Source organism: Anabrus simplex, chromosome 14 (assembly GCF_040414725.1).
Source record: "Anabrus simplex isolate iqAnaSimp1 chromosome 14, ASM4041472v1, whole genome shotgun sequence".
Taxonomy (NCBI): domain Eukaryota; kingdom Metazoa; phylum Arthropoda; class Insecta; order Orthoptera; family Tettigoniidae; genus Anabrus; species Anabrus simplex.
In genome coordinates, this window is record NC_090278.1 from 92,854,696 (window position 1) to 92,873,198 (window position 18,503).

The window sequence follows — 18,503 nt, forward strand, 5'->3', positions numbered from 1 at the left end:
CTAGAACGTCATAAAGTTTACCTTACTACATTATTTTAAACAAAATATACAATAAAATACTTTTAATTTAAATGGCAGAAACGCTGGAGCGCACATTCCTAGAAACAATTAGTTAATTACTTTAGCCTGTGTTACCAGACTCATTTCTTTATCTCGAACGAGATGTGTAGTACTTAGCTTAGATTTTTAACTAAGTTTTAATTGCGGCCATAACTAAGATCCGGAAAGTCATAAAAGCCTCTGTTCTTTCTCTTCTTTGTTTTTTCGGTAGCCCATGCTAAGACATAATTAAGACATCTTAATAATTATACTGTTTTAGCGGATTTAGTGAGCTCGTCTGTTGGACGGACGGTTTGTTCAGTACGCCTTATTCTGATGGACAAGCCTGTCCACTTGTAGAACTTCCAACTGATGTGTCTCACTAATAACAGCGGGTGTTTTTTTCTCATCTCCAGGCAGGAAATTAAATGCCCTTCGCGACGCAGAGCATATCTGAACTGAAACGTTTTACAATATATCTCTATAAGTGACGTGTTACTTAATCGTATGCATGTGTAGGACTATTTACTGCGTACTTATAGTTTAACTTATAACTAGAGGCACCTGTTTGCCTAATTTAGTAATTTTAAAATGTTCTTTCGGTATATTTTTTGCTATTGTTTATTTCCTTAAAAAAGTAGCTTATTTTATTTCGACCGTTCAGCAATAAATTATAAACCAGAAGATCACTGATGGCTTATTTTCAGTAAAACGTCATATTTTAATTTTACGTATGTACAAGAAACATGAGAGTTACGCTGCTGAGAACATATTTTACATATAACAAAGCCTGTCCAACGACACAATTTACACACCAGTAATGCCATGAGTTCTACATTACTGGGATTCGGGTCAGACATACATTACAACACGCTGAAAATGTCCCGTTACTATCAACGTTACTGACTGGAATCCATAAAGCCTTCGCTGTAGCTTTCACAAAATGCCCATATTGTGATTGTAGGGAAAGAATTATAATCACCTGATCTACAGGAAATACCAATATGTAGATCCTTAAACACTGTGTATGGTTTAAGATATTCTGATGTTGAAAGTTCTTGTAGGATGGGAATTTGCTTTGTTAGATGAGAGACGTCAGCGTTTTTAAATAATTGTTTATTGTGCTTCTTGGATTAAAGAGTAATTACACATAATTTCGTCAATTATTTCGCAATTTTGCTTAAAGATAAATAATTTCGCGCTTTGAGACAAATTTGTAATATTTCGCAAACTTTTCGCGATTTCACGCTGTGAGAAAACAGGTGTGTCTACTTATAGCTCATAATTATATTAGTACTTAATAGTGATTCAATGTCATTTTGCAATGCTATCGTTATATTATAAACAGTGTATTTTCCTAGTAATTGTAAATACTGATTTTTATTGTTTATTTTGAGTATTCTTATGGTTTGGTCGTCTTAATTTGATGCCTCTAAGATCAGAAGATGCCACGTAGTCGAGTATCTCGTCTCCTTACTCCCAAGTATGTTCCAAACTGTCAGTCGAGAGATGGTGTGGAATGACATCAGTAGACGAATAAGCTGAGGGGAGCTTTTAAATGTAGGGAAGATATAAAGATAAGCACAATTTGGGGCAAATATTAATTTATAGGGCGAGGAATAAGGGATTGGAATACATTAATAAGGGAAACGTTCGATAAATTTCCACGTTATTTGAAAATGTTTTTAGAAAACTTAGTAAACAATTGATAGAGAATATGCCAGCCCTAAATGCAGATCATTAATGACTGAAATTGATCTTGGTTAGCAACCTTTTAAGAGATCACAAATATCGACGTACCAAGCAAGAGGATTTAACTAGACGTGATTAAAATACACGGGCGGGTAGGGAATCGAATCCAAGGTCCTAACCACCGTAGGACACTACACCGACCACTCAACCAAAAATCTGGACAGTGTGGACAAAATAAGATAGTCTTTTAGGAAATATAATTTGGAGAGTAACGTGCTAAGTGCATGGTTTTGTCTCCCACAGTGGTACGGTCGGAGGCTGGAAAGTAGTTTGCATTGAGCCAGAAGAACACAGGTACAGGAATGCTTTATATTTCATTGTTCTCATCAGTTCTTGCTCGAGTTTTCTTTGACATGAAATACGGCTCATTACGTGATTCTCACTTCCTTGCAGTTTATCATAACAGTGCGAGAGATCTGTAATTATGAACCATAACACAAATCAATCTCAATCGTTAAACACTGCAGGATTGTTTGTAGGGCAGAGTAAGGAAATGTAGTATTGACATTTATAGACCAAGAGGATTGCTTTGTACTTACTGATAGAGGACACGCTGCTGGATTCAGTGACTATTGTACCACTACTACTGTTAAATTTCTGCAAAACTAAAGAGCTGTCGAGAGGAGATGTTCATCTAAAAGCACATGGGTTCGATTCACCGTCATGAAGTCGTCGAAAACATCACATGATTTCGAAGTGTTCCGGCCTTAATCTGTGCCGCCTCAAAGCGGATGAAATCTAAAGATAGTCAAATGTTCGTATTGATGTCGTTTAATCAATTTGACATTCTGCCTTAAAGGAACCAGAAAATGTGATATTCTCAAAAATGTCACTTCGTTTTTGATCTTAAAAGTCTCCAAACTTTCCTGAAGAATTTATATGGTGGATCAATTATTGTGCTGAATTTATATTTGAAGCAATAAAAGTAGGTTTAAACATAACTCTGCACGCTGATTAGCATTAGATGCCAGCTACCAGTCAAACATTCCTTTTGGGTTTTCCGTAAGACATATTTTTGAAACTTTGTGTACCTTTTTGTCAGAAAGTATCACGTCAATGTATTTGACAGTTGGTAGTCTCTTAGACACTCTATAGATCTGCCTGTGGAAGTAAATTTAATCAGATATCTTGATTAGCTCATGGAAGCCAGCTTGAAGAGAGCATTGAATATTTTACAGGAAATTTTCAGTTTTCAACTAGGACATAAAAGAGGGTAATTCTCAACTCCTGTAAACAATAGGACAATAATTGTACTTCAGAAATTCAAAAACGGTTTAAATGTTGTGCATTCAAAGTAAGGCCTAGTTTGAGTGTTTTCTCAGAAGAAAGGTACATGATTTAAGGGGATTTTTAACAATATTTAAAAGAATTATTAATATAATGTTCTTTCTGACGCAAAATATTAAACATAGAACCTTCATATTGCACTGAAATAATGATGAATGTATTCTGAATATATCAGAAGAACATTAAAGGAAATACCTCTTTTAGTTTCTGAGATATGTGACTAAACATAGTAATTTACAATTTTCTATCGTCTCACACGTCCCAGTTCCCTTGATAAGGCGACACTTGTCATTTTGTTGTTTTGCTGTCTTATGTTCTCATGCATATTTAAATATTTTATTCAATCGACTCGAAGTCTTTGACATTCTCTCTGCTAGTACGGAGGAGCACCCTCCCATTACTCAATAGAATAGGAGTGAAATGTTATTAGTAGAGAAGTAAGCTTGAATGGAGACTTAAAAAGTAGGAAATAAATAAAGATAAAGTTGGAATTCATGAGAATATAATGGGTCAAATATTCGTTTATAGACAATCTATATAAAAATCAGTCGTCAGTGATAAGAATCAAGGGTTTTGAAAAAGAAACATCAATGCAGAAAGGAGTGAGGCAAGGCTGCAGTCCCTCCCACCTCACTTTCAATGTCTGTATAGAACAGTCGGTAAAGGAAATCAATATTATTAACATTTAAGGCGATTTGATTATACTGTTCTCGTATTCTAAGCAGTGGTGAATTTCTTTGACTAACTGGCATAGAACCAACTTGTGATAATAATAATAATAATAATAATAATAATAATAATAATAATAATAATAATAATAATAATAATAAAGGCGCCATCTGGAAGTCCTAGTGCATCGAGCAAGCGGTCACGTGGTTTGGGTTACGAACCTATTAGCTTGAATTTGGGAGATAGTGGGTTCGAAACCCACTGCTAGAGCCCTGAGGATGCTTTTCTGTGGTTTCTCATTTTCACTCCAAGCAAATATGTGACCTTAATTAAGGCCACGGCCGCTTCCTTCGCACTGCTTGCCCTTGACGTAAATTAAATTGTAAACAAAAAGTCCTAGTAGGCCAACAGGTGTTTTCTACTACACGTCCTATGAGCGACCTGCCCCTCTGTGATAATGAGGTACTACCTAAGATGACTTCTGACGCTGAAGATATTGCATACACACAGACCCCGAGCAGCACAAATTAACCAATTAAGATTAAAATCTACGACTCGGCCGGGAGTCGGACTCGGGACCCCTTGGACAAAAGGCCAGCCATGAAGCTAGGGAGGAACCGACTAAGAATAGGAAACAAACCAGCTACCAGCCTTGTCCTCGCAGAACGTTGGCTATCAGTAACATGATCTACTGTTCGTTGATAGCACTGGCTCATATCGGTGAGCCATGATGTTCTACTTCGTTCCGAACCACGTTTACCATTGATTTTCCCTCGGGATATTACTCGTAGAAGGTGGTATTTATTATTCTGCATCATATGACCAAAGTATTCTAACTTCCTTCTCTTGATGGTAGGGATAATCTCTCGCCCTTTCTTCACACGGTGCAAAACTTCTACTGTGTATTGGTAATTTTAGCTGTCCAAGGTATCTTCAGAATCTTTCCATAATTTCAAATGCTTACAATCTCTTGCACAAGGTCTCGGTTAGCGTTATACCTCAACTCCGCATAGCAGGATGCTGAAAACGTATCACCGGAATAGTTGGAGTAATGGAAAGGTCACGGCTTGTCATAATGTTAACAAGTTCCTGAAGAGGAAGTTCTGGCCTGATCAATTCTGCAGCGGATCTCAGGAATAAGCTCCCAGTCACCATTAATAGGATGAAATACAAGTAAGAATGGAGAATAAGAAGTCCAAGAACAAATAAGACAATGAATAAAACCAAAATGAGAATAAGAAGGTAGTTGCTCTCCACGGAAACAATTTAAGTTTTAAAGCAGGAATGTTCTAGTCTCAGTCCAGTGGGATGGTTCTTATAGCTATACCGACTTCATAATTATTTATTTTGCGACGCGAGCCGTGTCCTTGCTCACCGAGGTGTGTCCCTTCAAGTTGACAGCTTCGTTCCCGGTTACGTCATCGTCAGTGCGTGCACCGCGCATCGCATCGATATGCGCTCCTCGCTCGTTTGTGTCGGCCCTGACAAAGACATTTGCCATTCGGGACTTCCCCGCCATAACACTTGACTGCATCAACTGCGCTTGTGCGATGCGTGGTGGGTTTCATTTCGCGTGAGATGTTTTCGAAGCAAGTGATTTAAAAACAAAATGAGTAGCAAGTAGGTGTCATGAAATGTCATATTTGCTTTTTGGTGAAAACTTTTGTCCCATAATTGCTCCATATCAAAACTGTTCCGTAAAGCAATCATATCTAGTGAGTTAGTCGGTCAATAAACTAACCAGCTCACGCACAGTTAATGGTGCTAAATTCAATGTAAGCAAACGAGCTTATCATTTTAAGGGACATTCCAGTTCCGGTGGAATTTGACACTCGGAGACTTGAATTTTCACTTCAACTGTTCCACATGTATTGAAAGGGATTCGAATTGAGGGTGACTTAGTGAGAAGTCTGAAGCTTCCAGTAAGAAATTCAAGAATTTTCAGTTTCATTCTCGGAAAATGTATGATTACTATACTTCTGAGCTGGAAATGTCGGATTTAATGACGTTTTGTTCCGTCCTATTATCAGGGATATAATGGATGGACGACTAATTAGGATCTTTTGAAAATTCTTATATTGGATGATTTTATTTTAATCTTCGCAACTATGTTTCAAGTATTTAAGCCGATTACACTTATTTCTGCATCACACAACAATTTAATACCTTGCAGCATCACGTCTTGCTTCGTTAACTGCTCAACACATCTTTGCGTACTTGGAATACATTATTTCATACAACACCATACATGCTGAGTATTTTTTTTTTCATTTCGCAAACAAGGTTTCTGCTTTGTTCTTGATTATATTCCGAACTCTTACTGGAACAGTTAGAGTGTCGAACGTTGATGACCAATAGGAGTCCTTCAACTGAATTGCCACCATACAGACTGTAGGTCAAAATGAGAGCATTGCCTACATCTACACTCAAAGCATAAATCTAACCTTATGAGAATTTGCTGAAATAAGACCAGAATACTAAAATTCCAAAATTGTTGTCCACAAGCTGTGGGTGATAGGTTGCTACACGCTCGTTGAAGTCTCCTGGAAACAACTGCTCTATTGCGCAGTCACTGCATTGTTTCCAATCAGTACCGCTTAATTAAATTTAAAACTTTGTTCAAAAAGTGTCAATATGTTATTTATAATCTCGTAAGTTCGACCCTAGAAAAGTATATATCTCTAAATTACCGTACGTTTATTTAGTTAACGCAAAATACTTATTGCTTGTGCTATGAAGAACGTTGAAATCAAGAGAACATTTCTGCCCATCTGGAGTTGTCGGCATCGCTACTACGTAACAGTGGAAATTTGTACTTAGTCTTGGATCGTTTGATGACCACAAATCAAAACATCTATGTCTCGTAACGGCGGTTACAATATGCATTCCATCTTGAAAAAAAAAAAACATAATTAATACGAAAAAGTGGAACACATTTTGAATTACAGATGAACTCATTCAATCTCCACTAATTCATTCAGTGATTCAAATAGGTTATGAGGAGAGTTGGTGGAAATCTTGGCGGAACTCCTTTACGGTCCATCAAGTAATTGCGGTTCTGATTCGAGTGTTTAGTTCCGCCACTGATTTCTGCCTTATTGCTTTCCACGTGTGCGATCATGTTAAAGCAAACCTTAATCGATCTTCTGTTAGTCACTGTTACATGGCTTGTTTAAGTGTGGTAGCGTCTGTTACGGCTGATCGCGAGGAATTCTTTAATTTTAAATAATATATTAGACGATTTTTAACGGAGTAAAAGTCGTGCTTCGTATGAGATCGGGTTTTATTCTTCTTCTTCTTCTCAGAGAAGTTTTGTGACCCTCATGGAGAAATTGGAGTAATTTGAAGAGCCCGGATGTTTAGCGCATAACAGGTTAGAATGCAAACTTACCGAAACAAGTATACTGTACCCCGCACAACGGGTCTGCTATGAAATTTGCATAAACATTAAGGGTAAGGTATAGCAGAAACCATATGAATTGGGAACGTTTAGGTAATGTAGCGAGGGCGGACCCGCTGCGGTTGCCAAGGAGATAAACCTGCTGGTGTTGCTTGGAGTTGCCAAACCTCTCACTTCTGAGTTACGTACAACCAAACACAGCGGTCTGAACGAACGAACAAGTGAGCCGGGCGGGAGGGGAAGAAAGCATACAGGGATGTGGCAAAACCGTGCAATGCTCCTCCCTCCAGCCCGATCTGTCAAAACACTCCTTTAATATTACAGCTACATATTTTGCAGCTAAGCAGCTTATCACCCTTAGTATGATCTTAAAGCCTTTGTATAGTGTATCAAGAAGTAAGCATTAATTAGTTTATGTTAATTGGGAATTTATGTGACTGTTTACCTTATGGGTGGTCAGATTTCGAGCAAGATTTTCATCAATATAGCTGCTGTTCGAATCCTGTGAATGTTTCGTAGGTGCGCATGTTCTTATGTAGCATGCAGTACAACGAATATCAGGAAACTGATCTTAAGGCGTTTTTTGCTTAGTAAGCCTTCATACATGTTACGATAGATCAGAGCACCACCATAATGGAGGCGGAGTCCTGCTATATTCAGCAGCCTGTGCCATTCTCAGAAAGCTTGAATGTCAAGCAGCAGGCCATGGTAGTGATAGGGATCTGCGTGGCGTTATTAAACCCACTGAAGCATATGCAGGGAGGCCATGCATCGTGAGTCCCACGGCGATAGCATCAGGACGCGGTTCTTCCGCCTGCTCGCGTTAAGGTGACTTCTGCGTCGTCTTCTAGTGACCATGTCATCAGCAAAAGTCAAATGAGTGCGCGACACCTGTTGTTGGCAGGTTAGGCTCGATTAGATTAGCTTAGGTGAGCGAGCTCTCTCTGGTGATCACTAGTCAATATCGGTCTACGAATTTCGGTATCATTGGTTCAAAGGTGGCAGAGGTAAACAGATATTTCAAGGGCAGAAAAAAGTCCATTAGGCACTCTATGTTATACGATACCGGCAAGTAAAAGATCTCTGGTGACACATTTGGTGTTTACCTTATAAAATTCATTATAACACAGCCAGAGACGACTCAAGGGAGGTCCTTCTTGCAGAGTAAAACTAAACGTCGAAATTGACAAGCAGGCTGCCAAAAATGTGTTAAATCAAAAATGCTCCACAAGGTAGCCTACCTAACGCATTCCATGATAACTACTTTATTATTTTTAACACTGTTGTGCCAAATCTGGAGCGCAATTGAACGTATTTAACAGATGAAATTACTTTGTTCCCTTTCCAGAATCTCTTCATCCTCTCGCTATAATTTTTCTTCCCTTCTTCTGACCATGCAGCGATGATTTTCATCTTAGGTTTTTCATCAATACCATGTTTATTCACGATTATCATTATGCTAGGTTGTGGTACGTAGCACTAAGTGACCTGTCAATCATTCCGTCAGCAATTTGTTTCAACTGGAAACAATCTTAGGAGTCTAAAACTGCTAGCTGAAACCATTCTTTTGAAGAAGAAAATACAAACTTAACAAATAACCAGCTTCGATTCAATTACTCAAACTAATTCAATAGCTCAGATCGTAAAATCACCTTAGAAACAGCCCTAAATGCTGATGAGGGGTGATTTATTGTTGATCAGCCCGGATTTGTAGACTGTACCAGATTAGAATGCAAACTCTTGTCTGTACAACGATTATGTTATGAGTTCTACATATACATTAGGGCAGCGACTTATTAGAACCCCTGGAGGTTATATTACTCTCGCTACGTTACGGAAGAGTCAAATTAGTTTGTATTTTAACCTTTTACTGTCTAAAATACCGCGTTCTAATGTTCAGTTGTATAGGACTGTACTTTAGATTTCGGATGATGTGACATAAATAGGCGGTTTTTCTGCGTTTCGCGAGGATTACAACTTCGCAAAATTTCCCAGCACGAAGTTAATATTTGAAGTAAATATCCAAAAAAAAAAACTCTCAAATTCCCAGAAATGGTTCATAACCGACAAGTTTCATTCATTCCTCATGATCTAGCACTTAGGATTTATGAGACAGCGCTACGATATCCTGGTCACCTCTTTGAAGACACTGGCGGAAATCGGAACACAACACACCTGTTCTCAATGTTTAAAACATCGTCCACGCACGAAGTTCCAATCTCCTCAAAACACACTTATGTGTAACCAGATATCATCCATCATTCTGGTAATCCACAAACAATTGGAAGTTAATCGGAAAGGCGTCGGCCCAGCCTTTCGAATAAATGAGACGAGTTTTTCCATTGGTGTGACTGGCCGATAATGAGAAATACATTGCCGTGTTTCATGCATACCAATACCGTACAAGTCAATTTGCCAGGAGATTATAGGCAGCCCAGTACGCATCAACCACAATAATCTTTAACCTGCCATGTAATAAGCAATTCAGTTATCGAGATAGATCATATTTCACTAAACATAGCTTCCTCGTTCTGAGAATGTAATCTTACAAAGAAGACCGCTACTGACACTAGCATTCTCTTATCTTTCAGAAGTTTTACTGTTTCACTCGTGTACGCGTGTGAAGTAATTTTCTGTCTGATTTTTTTCTTTATGTCCGGGAGCCCTCGATTGTGATTCCGAAAAAGCCAATCATTAAATACCCTTCTTAATAATGGAACAGGATACACATTCACGCCAATTATGTTAAACAATGAAAGGCTACGCTGAAAAGTTAAGAATTATAGTATTTTTATCTCGAAGTAATTTTTCGGTGTACCGCAAGGTTACGGGATACCTCCATTACTATTCATAGTTTACACATCTCATTTACACACAAAAAGTTATGATTGGTAGAATTAAACTGGGACTGGTGTTCCATATTTGTGCTTTCGAGAACGTGCGATCTCATGATGGATGTTTGTAAAAATGACGTACGGTATAGAAGATTTAGAACCTAGACGTGAATTGTGTCGATAAGAAACATTCAATTAGATTAGATCGTTTCAAGTATTTAAGTCCTTTTTTCTCTGAAATGAAATGGCGTATAGCTTTTAGTGCCGGGATATGTCCGAGGCTTTCGGTTCGCCAGGTGCAGGTTTTCTGATTTGACTTCCGTAGGTAGCCTGCGCGTCGTGATAAGGATGAAATGATGATGAAGACGACACATACACCCATTCCCCGTGGCAGGGGAATTAACCAATTAAGGTTAAAATTCCCGACCCTGCCGGGAATCGAATCCGGGACCCCTGTGACCAAAGGCCAGCACGCTAACCATTTAGTCATGGAGTCGGACAATTTTATCATTCAATAATAATATTATTATAACTTACAAAACATATAACCGAGAGAGTTGGCTGTGCTGTTAAGGTCACACAGCTGTGAGCTGGCATATTCGGGAGATATTGGTTTTGAACCGCACTGTCGGCAGCCCTGAGGATGGTTTTCCATGGTTTTCTATTTTCACAGCAGGTAAATTCCGGGGGCTGTAACGTAATTAAGGCCACAACCACGTCCTTCCCTATCCTTGCCCTTTTCTATCCCATCGTCGCCTTAAGAACTATATAGTACCTTTGTCGGTGCGAAGTAAGGCAACTTTGAAACAATTTTTCTTTCAAGGCAAATAGTCGAATTCTATGAAAACAGATACAATGAAATTGATGGTCAAAATCAAAACCCATCTGAAACAGACAAGAGTTACAACAGCAGATGTTCAAAACGGGTAATCTCCAGTTACAAAATTCAAAAATGCAAGTTGACCAAGAGAAAAGACCAAAGAAGTAGACTGGAACAACATAGTCTGAAGAGAGAAAGGAAGTCCACAGTAAAAGAATGAAAAAAATATGGGCACAAAGGAAGAAAAATGCACATTTCTAAATACTTTGCTTAGTCCCAATGATCTTACTCGTAAATATATTCCGTAAATAATTGAAGATTTAGAGAGATGGTGAGGTCTCGGAATTTTCCCTACGGTATCTCCTTGTTGCTGGAACCTGGCTAAACGGAATTTTCGCAATAAAATATGGCCTAGAAAACAGCTCTTAAATGTGAATCAGAAGAACGTCGACAAGGTAGCAATGTCTAAACACAGCGTATTTACGACAAGTTTGTTCCCTGCAGCAGCATAGAAGTGTGACCCATCGGAACATGAGGGAATGTGGAAAATACCGAGTTCGTTCCACTTTTCGGTGACCCATATGCAAACATAAGTTTGTTGAACCCAACGGGACCGTAAAAGATGGAGGAAATTGCGTGAAATTGTTTGGAATATCTGCTGGTGTTCCTAGAGCAAGAAGTAGCCGGGTTAAAAAAAAAGTGGCTCCTTGCACTTGCTGCGGTCGCAAGAACAAAGTAGCAGCGGAATGCGAAATATGACAGGTTGCATGCTTCATGGAGATACAGCGATTCGGTTCGCTCCATTGTCAATAAGTATTCCTGATTACTATTTCTTTCTGGAAATGAGTTGTGTAAACTACGAATAGTAATGGGGGTACCCCGGAACCTTGCGGTACCCCGACAATTACTATGAGCAGAAAATACTATTATTTTTCTTAAATTTTCACCGTAGCCTTGTATTGTTTAACATAATTCGAGCGGCTATATCTTGCTCCATTAATACGAAGGCTATTTACTGTGTAACGTTTCAAAAAACTTGAATGAAAACAGAGTGGGCGATATGTAAATGTTTATTTCTGCAATATAAATGTATCATAAACGGCTGTTAAATATGGCGGAACTGCTTTCACTCTCCTTGTCAGCTTACAATGCTTTTATGCAAGTGACATGTTTGACATAACTAAATACATTTCGTGTGCTTGCCTCGAGGTGGTGCGGAGCTTTTCAGGCACACCTCCAATCGAGGTGAGCTGCATGTAGTATTTTAATTACCTACCAGCAATCCTGTCATTCTTAAATTTTTGGCAGTACCGGGAACTGAGTCCACATCCCCGAGTATGCAGCAAATAATGCTTACCGTTACGTTACGGTACACCCTTCTCAGCAACGGAACAACAATACAGTCCCGCGAATTGTGTTAAACAATGAAAAGCTAAGGTGAAATTTTTAGAAAGGATTATTTATGGAGTATTATCAGCTCAAGTTAATGTATGAAGTACCTCAAGGTTTCGAGGTACCTCCATTACTATTTATGGTTTACAAAGCTCATTTACACACACACATATATAGTTATGGTTGGTAGATTTAAATAGAGACCGGTGTTCCATATTTCTGGTTTTGAGAACGTGCAATCTTATAACTGCTGAACGTTTGAGAGGAGTTAGTGAAAATGGAGGATATTTCTGACGTGAAAACAACTTTCCTTCGGTCCGGCGATGGGAGTGTACGAGTGCTCAAACCCTGTTTTGTAATGCTATATCTCCGTAACTGTAGAATATACCTCTATTGTAAACACATCATTGCAAAGAAGAACACTTAAGATACAATTTGAATTCAGTAGAAAATTCCATGACGTCAAAATAAAATGGCGGCGAAATAAGACCCCAGTTTGGCGCTACCGCGCTCCAGAGCAATCTTTATAACATCAGAACTATCATTCGGATTTCGAAAAGCATACTGGCATTTGGAAGCCTATATAATACTCTGCAAGTTAATTTAAGGTAATTAATTTGCTGAGAGTATAACGCCGAACCCTAAACTGCAACAAACCAGCCAAATCGTCTGATAATGATACGGACACTTCTTCTGTTAACCTATGAATTGTTACGCTATACTGCTGTAATGAGTTCTTACCAGTGGGTCTTCATCGTCTTTGTACGGAAGTGGCTGTCTTATATCCTGAAGAAGTGTATCTTACCTGAAAAGAGAGAAACACAAGCTTATTAATACTAATAATTCTATGTCATAAAAGAAGAGATCTGTATTTTCTAGAAAAGGAATAACATAATAGAAACACAGTATGGATTATTTTGTATCATCCGTTACAGAAACATTTGCCACATCGATGTGCTGACTGTTAATTTGTAATTAATGTGTGATATGTGGTAGTAGAGACTGTGGCTGTTGTTTATGAGCCAAGCTAATTGTTTATAAGCAATATAACATCCCAGCATTCCCCTGAGTTTCAAGGCGGTAGTAACTTGTCGACCAGCCCGCTCTTCCATAATGTAAATTCTAGGGATTATAATAAACCGTACCCCTAATGTTTATGCAAATCTCACAGCATGACCGTTGTGCAGGCTAGAGTATACTTGTTACTCGCTTCAGTAAGTTTGCATTTTAGTCTATTACTGCATAAAACTCTGAGCCACAATAACGGGGTATCTGGAAATGACGAGTCATATGGAAATGAGTTGTGTAAACTAAAATTAGTAATGGGGGTATCCCGGAACCTTGCGGTACTCTGAAAATTAATTTGAGCTGAAAATACTATGAATTTTTCACCGTAGCCTTGCATTGTTTAACATAATTCGCGCGGCTATATCTTGTTCCGTTACTAAGAAGGATATTGACTGTGTAACGTTCCAGAAAATTATTTGAAAAGAGAGAACAGTAAGCTGTCATGAATACTAAGTTTGCAAAATTCTGACATCCTGCCATGTTTTTACCAATTGGAAGCCGCCTAAGTAATGCTACTTCCTCCTACTCGTCTTCAATATTGGAATGACGTCTTGGTCAGCAGCACGAGAAATGCAGGGCTCGCGTTCGCTCTTTGGTCATTGCCCACTACTTGATACGGAACTGAAGCGTACGTCTCTTTGCCACCGAGCAATTTCCGGTAGTACCAGCTTACCACTGGTCGTTCGCGACTGTTATTTGGTTCCTAATAAGTACGTTGTACAACTTTACCTTGGAATGTGTGACATGCCTTCATTTGAATAATAATATAATTAATGAAAACGACAATCAAAACTACAATCTGTTAGATCACCATTATCTTGTATTTCTTTTCTTTTCATATCCTTCCTCATATCTCTCATCGTATTCATGTTTTCTTGTTTTAGTTCTTCCAATTTTTTGTCAGATTCTTCTCCAATTAAAATTTTACGTCTTTCCCAGCTTCTTTTCTTTCTTTTTTATTTCCTCGCTTCTATTTTGTTCTTCCTCTTGCTAGATTTATTCACAATAATCGCTTTCATCATCATGACATCCATCTTACTCATCTTCTTGCTTTGCTTCTTCCTCTATCTCAAAATGCTCGAATTCTTGAGTGCCTCTTATCCCTTTTTCCTTCTACTTATTACTTCTAGTTCTTCTTTTTCTTATTTTTTTCTTTCACCCATCTTCCTCTGATTACTTCTGATACTTTACCTTATTTCCTTCTTCCTTATACGTCTCTTCTTTCTCAAAATCATTGCTTCCTTCCTCTTCTTATACTCACTGTATATTTTCTTTTATTTCACGTTCCTCATGACCTTTCCCCACTTCTGCTTTATCTTTTTCCTTTCTTTACGTCCCGTTTCGATTATCGTATTCTTCTTCAACTCTTTTCTACCCCTCTTTATTTGATCACCAATTTAGTGACTGCCTTTACGAGCAGCACACTCCGATTATCGAGACTACGGTATCGAATCCAAATACTGTCGGTTTTCATTTAAGAGTAGTTGAATGCTGGAAATCTACGGTAGGTTTACCGGCACATTGGCGAACTTTTTCTTAGGGGAAAATTCCGGTACGCCAGTGTATCCTAGCATAATTTCAGGACTTCAAACTGAATAAAATCCAAATCCAAGAATAGTACTAAACATAAATGATTCCTTGCTGATCCCAGGAACAACTACTACAGTAATACAAGCAGCACCTGGTTTGTTGACCAACGTGCCCACTACCAAGATAACACGACAATAACTCTTTCAGAAACAATTTTGACTCTAAAGTACTTCTTTACTGACTGCATTCTTCTTGAAGTTCCAGCATCCTCTTAGACTACAATTCAAAACAATTAAAAGGTCAGCTTTAATAGAAAGATGAATGGCTCATTGAAATTTCGCAGTAGAGGGCCGTAAATTGTAAGCTCTACAGCCATGGAGGAAGGTGAAAGTCACTTAGGAACCATAAAAATAAATCTTCTCGGTACACAGCGATATAAAGCTGTCCACAGATCTCATAAAGCACGATAACTACTTTGAAGCTCATGGCCCTCTAGAACACGTTCCTCCTCCTCCACGGACACGCTTTCTGCACGCAGTGCGATTCTTTATTCTATAATTCAAAATTGGAACAGGTGGACCATTTTACGTACTCTTGTTATGGAAAACCTGGTCGGTCTCCTTCCCTTCAATCAGAGCTGGGTGATTTATCCTCCGGCATCACACCTTCGTGGCTAACACACTTGAGGAGCATTTAAAATAATTCGGGAGGTTTTCTACTAATTTCTTATTTTATCGAATATTTAAAATGAATCTCCAAACCCAGTTTTAAACTTCCTAGAACATTTTAAAAAGTCATTAGATTTTTTCTAATTTCCCATTGTGTGGAATACATTATAAACTAAGATGATCTCCGTATTTTCAGGGATATTTGAAGTAATTTACAAAATCACACATTTCTTCGTATTTCATGAAATACTTTTGAAAACTCGGAGATTTAGGAAGTTCCTGATCTATTTTTGTGCTTCTGGAATATTTTAAAAGTTGAGCCAGTAACGTTTATGCAAATCTCATAGCATGACCATTGTGCAGGGTAGAGTAAATTCATCCACACCCACTCTTCTATAATGTAGTGAGAGTAACATAAATTCTAGGGGATCTGATAGGTCGTTCCCCGAATGTTTATGCAAATCAAATGTTACCGGTACACTTTATAATATTATTTTTGAAAATTTTAAAATTCCTCCAAATTTCTTAATTCCTCTAATTTTGAAAAATCCGAAGATTTCTAACTAATCTAATATATTTTTCGGAATCAAATTATTCGGAAGGTGTTCATTTTATTTCATATTTTCTGGAATATTTTTCAAAATTCAGAGGATATCAACGAAATTTTGTACTTTTGGGGATATTCTAAAATATTTGGAAGACATCCGATATCTGAGAGAATTTGGTAACGCTGGTGAATATCCTTATCGATACATCGACTCCACATCCGTACAGATCCTTCGCAATCGAATCGGTTTTGAATATAAAGGTCTTACTTTTTTTGCAGCAGCATTCATTGAAGGTTAGAAAAGGAAGGAAAAGCATGAGTCTATCATTTCCCAATAATTTCACGTTGATAGATGGGTTCCGTATGCATATTCACTCCGGAGAAATAGTAATGAAAGATTCCTTTATCACCTGAGGCAGGATGAATGTGTCAAGAAGAGTGCAATTTGAAATATCAAATCGTCTAGGGAATTAGCATATATCCTTCTGCCCTACCATTACGTCGAGGAAGGTAAGTATATAATTATTTAAGGCCGCACAGCATTCGATAATTATCGGTGATTTTCACACGTGCTTGCGATCCGAACACGTGCAAATAACAAAGGACTCTGTTCATGCACAGGGAGGCCATGATCAAAAAAATCTGCAGGCAACGAAGCAGACCTCATCTGTGACAAAATGTTCTCTAGCATTGACAGATTTAACACAGATCTACAAGCATATGTTCGTAAATTATAAGGGAAAGATTCCATCTTGCTTGGCATTTGGAAGTTCGTGTAGGTGTTCTTCTTTCAGTGAGTTATTTTTAAAATACTGTATATACCCGTACTAAAGACGAAGATTAGTTGGATCCTAAACAGCTCGACCATCAGCTGTCATAAGTGTCCCAGGCATTACTGAAGAGGCGTACTAGGGAAATTGGGAGTGGGATTGTTTCCTGTTGCTATACTAAGCTAGGAGTTGTCATAACCAGACCTCGGACGTTTAGTTAGTAATAGGTAAGAATGCAAATTAATTCGGTTAGTAGGAAGTGTAGTGCAGCCCGCTCTTCCGTAATGTAGCGAGAGTAACATAAATCCTAGGGCTACTAATAAGTTGAGCTCCTAACGTTTATGCAAATCTCATAGCATGACCATTGTGCAGGGTAGAGTAAATTCATCCACACCCACTCTTATGTAATGTAGTGAGAGTAACATAAATTCTAGGGGATCTGATAGGTCGTGCCCCGAATGTTTATGCAAATCTTATAGTATAACTGTTGTGCAGACTAGACTATACTATAAGTTTGCGTTCTAACCTATTACTGTGTTTAAAAAAATCTTATTTCTAGCTACAACAAATCAGCATGCAAAGCCTATTGAAATGCTTTAAAACCCTGTAGGTTAAGAATTTTAAACTTCAGGGGGAAAATATAAATTGAATAATTATTAATGAATAGCACAGTAGATATTTTTTTAAATTCTGAACCTTAAATTTTGAACAGTTCCTGGAAAGATCTAATATAGTGAACCCTTTATAGACTGGTTTAAAAGTTTATGACTTAGATACTTTTATAAACTGGTGAAGAAACTTTGAATTTATTTTTTTTAAACAATTAATTTGTTGATTTATAAAATGATAAATCTCTAGCAAGTAAAATGTCGAATTATATTGTTCATCTACTAAGAAATTGACTAATATTTTAGTTAGTAGTAAATTGTACAAATAAACTAAAGAAATAAATTGTTTGTTTGAAACTACATAGAGAATACACACATTTTCAGTCTGATGCGTAGAATAGATGTGAGTTTAAAAAAGAAAATGAAGGATACTAAGCCAGTGAAGTGGCTGGATAGGAAATTCATCCCGGGGGTAAATTACTAGCATCTTATTTATTCTGTCCCGCAGGTGTTGAGAATTGCGTCTTTAATATTTTCCGTGCCGGTAACAACAACTGACTATTAACATAATGCATGACCCCCTTTCCACGATGATGTTGCGAACAGCTCCGCAGTACACTGCATAACAATTAATCCCACTTGTTCGCTCCGAGCGGAGGCGGGTTTCGAACCTGGATCTATCTACATTACACGCTGAATTATAATTGACTCGAGAGAACTCGTTTTTTTTTCGAAACGAACAAAAAAGCAAAAGCACAATAACAACAATGAAGAGAATATTACAGTAGCCATTAGAGAGCAAAACGGGCGAGTATCTCTGTAAGACCAGAGGTATGTCCTCAGGGTGTTCACACTGTTTCGTCAGTATGCCCAAGAGTTACAAGATGATGATGATAATAATAATAATAATAATAATAATAATAATAATAATAATAATAATAATAATAATAATAATGTTGTTTGAGTCATCAGTCCATAGACTGGTTTGATGCAGCTCTCTATGCCACACTACGCTGTCGTAACCTTTTCATTTCTGCATCCTATTAAATCCTACATCTGCTTTAGTCTGCTTGTGGTATTCGTACCTTGGTCTACTTCTTCCTTTCTCACCGCCTACAC